Consider the following 3,472-nt stretch of genomic DNA (forward strand, 5'->3'; position numbering starts at 1 on the left):
TCAGTCCCTGGAGAAGGACATCATGCTTGGTAAAGTAGAGAGTCAGCGAAAAAGACGAAGACCCTCAAGGAGATGAATTGATACAGTGGCTGCTCAAGCATAATAACAATCGTGAGGATGGAGCAGGACTGGGCAGTGTTTCATTCAGTTGTAATAGGGTCATTACGAGTTGGAAGCGACTTGAGGACACCTACCAACAACGACAACAGATGGAGTAAGAAAATCTTAAAATGTGAAGTGTATTTCCAATGATGAAAAACTCCGTTGTGTGGTTTTAGAAAGTTACTAAAATTATCTGTTTCTGCTAGATCCTTTCACATGTGCCAAAACAAACATTTTCTAAAAGAGATTCTATATTTTTTTTTTTTAATGAAAATATTCAAGTTGGTGCAGGGAAAGAAAATGGCAGATATCTAGGTCAGCCACCTACCAAATCATGCAAGCAGAAGAATTTTTTCTAGACTCAAAAGAAAAAATACTCCGTGAATCCAAGGTGTGGGGAAGGGAAGCCGGAGAATGAGGCAAGAATCTGATGGACTGGTTTTCTTAGCATTGTCCTATTTCCTTGTTTGCTGTATTGCAGAAACCCTATTGAATAATAAGACTGGCCTCTTATGAATAAGAGACTTAGTAGAGAAGCATGGTTAGCTTTTTCAATCCCATAAATGCCTTTTAAGTGCTCATCGAATTTTATAATAATTTGATGAAAAAGCATCAAAAAACATACCTTATATAGTTGCAGCATTAAAAATTTAAGTATTATTCAAGAAGTGCAGTGATGCTAAATATAAAATACTTAGGGATTTGCTATTTAAATTGATGAGCTAAAAGGAATCTTGCCAATTATCTAGTCTAACTTCCTCATTCCACATTTCTGTTTTATTTTCTCCTAATGTATTGTGTTTGCGTCATGATTTTGTTAAAGAAAAAGATAATTTCTTTTTAGAAACAAAGAATAGATTATGATAATTTTTTAAAAAGAAAATTAAGGTAAAAAAGGAACTGAAGTGTATTGGACAGCATAGGAAAAACATTAACAGGACATAAAATCATTTGTAATGGAAAGAAGGCAAGTGGATTTCTCAGTTTGCCAGGGTACCATTTGTTTTCTCTGCTTTCTGAATATTTTGTGAGATGGCCAGTTTTACACAGCATAGAATCAAGTAAGAGAGGAGCTCAAGTAATCCACAAAGTTATGAGAGAGGTGTAATCATGGGTCCCCTGATCCTTGTTCCAGCCTGTCTACCAAGCTGGTTATGCTCCAACAGAGATTAAAATTCACCTGAAGAAACAAGTGGGAAACAGGGAGCAAGCTGTTTGGAAGTTCTATGATATGAGAGATTGTGGCTATTGCCTCCATTTACTTTTAGTATCCTTTCTCTCGAGTGTGTATGTGTGTGTGTGCGCATGTGTGTGTGTCCAGCCTGTATTATTACAATAAATCCAGTCTTCAATATCTTCAATGAGGAATCATACAGTGATAGACAACTCACATCTTGTGAGACAATCCACTTCCTTTTTGTAAATACCAGCCATTGTTCCCAATACTGCTACACAGGGCTCCGTCTGAAAATAAACTCTTTAATTTTTCCTATCCATCTCCCACAACGACAAAAATTCACCTTCTTAACATTTTTATATCTGTTAATGTTTTCAACATATTGTCAAACCCCAAAATTTTGTGTTCCCTGACATCTAAAAATCCTATCAATTACCTACCTAGTTTCACTTCTACCACCCTAGCTTAGAATATTTGTATTGGTGAGGAGTCTTTCAGTTGTAAATGATACAAATTTAACTCTAAATAACCCAAACAAAAATACTAATTGTTGGCTTATATAATGAGGAAGCCTAGGGACTGATAAAACTTCAGTCATAGCTCATCCAAAGGCATGAACAATGTAGTTAGGGCTCTCTCTCAATCACTAGGCCCTGCATTGGATTCATTCTCAACCAGCTTTTCTCATGTGTATTAGTTACCCATTGCTGTGTAACAAATTACTCCAAAACTTGGTAGCTTAAAATGACAAACATTTATTATTTCCCAGTTTCTGCGGGTCAGGGATTGGAGACCAGTTTAGCTAACTGGTTCTGACTCACCTCTCATGCGTTTGCAGTCAGGATGTTGGTTGGGACTGCAGTCATCTGAAGGCTTGACTAGGGCTGGAGGACCCTGCTCCCAAGATGGCTACCATACAAGGTGATAGTAAAAATGGCCACCAACAGTGCCAAGATTCCTGAATAAGAGAGTATCTTTTTTAATAGGTCTAGCAGAAAAAGTTGTAGAGAGAACCCTGATTGGCTCAGTTTAGACCATGTGCCCATCTCTGAACCAGTAATTATGACCAGGGGGATGGACTTAGTTGGGCAGACCTGGGCCGTGTGCATACACGCGGCATTTGAGGGAGAAGGGTATCATCTCCACCTGAGACTTTGAATCAAAAAGGAGAGAATGCTGAAGAGAAAAATGATACATGTCCTTTATACTACCTCACATTTTGACTGTTTTTTTAGTCTTCTAAGCAGCCTCACGTTACCCAATCTCTCTGCTTTCCTTTTCAAATGGTATAGGGCTAAGGAATTCATCTCCGTAAAACTTGATTTGAGTCAATCTTTGCTTTTGCCAAAATCCTCCCCAATTGGGTCTTCACTTCTCACAAGGTAAGTCTTTACTCCTCAACCTGACATTCACATGCTTCCACAATCTGACACCAAACTCCTTTTCTAATGTAATCTACAATTTTTCACCTCCTCACAAAATCAATTTACTCACTCTCTTCCCAAAATGGCATTGACACTATGGCCTTATTTACACTGTTCACATTCTTTATCCACCAAGAATAACTTTTTCTCTCTTCCTCCCATCATTCAAAGTTCATCCATTCTTCAAGTACAACCAGTTTACTTCCATTCCATACAGCTTTCCACAGTCATCCTCTCCTGAGGGATGACTCCACTTCCCTTCTCTCTTATGATAATATTTTTGCAGCATAATTCTTTGACAAATAATAATGTACTGCTTTATTCTATCATGAATTCACATTTCAATAAATAATGGATTATCTACCCACCTGGATTGTAAACTTATTAAAGGCAAGAACTGCGGCTTATATTCTTTTTATCCTATAAAAGGCTTAGCTTGCAATTAATAAACATTTGTTTATTTGATTTTGATTGTACACCTCTGAACAATTACAGATATGAATGTCTTTAACACGGATAGCTAATTCAACTTTCTGACCAATGTACAGATTAAGGGTAAGCACCAAGTTTCCACTGACTTCTTGTTTTAGTTATTATAGAAACTACACTTGCATTTAAAAAAAAAAAAAAAAATTCCTCCAACACACTATCTTCAACGGTAGTCCACACCAGAAGAGGAGGTGTCCAGGAATTAGAAACATACTCCAGTTCTATAAAATGTGTGCTTTCTACTACGTATGTGCAGAAAACGAATTGTGACTTTTACAAA

Source organism: Trichechus manatus, unplaced genomic scaffold (genome assembly GCF_000243295.1).
Source record: "Trichechus manatus latirostris isolate Lorelei unplaced genomic scaffold, TriManLat1.0 scaffold00085, whole genome shotgun sequence".
In the NCBI taxonomy this organism is placed as follows: Eukaryota; Metazoa; Chordata; class Mammalia; order Sirenia; family Trichechidae; genus Trichechus; species Trichechus manatus.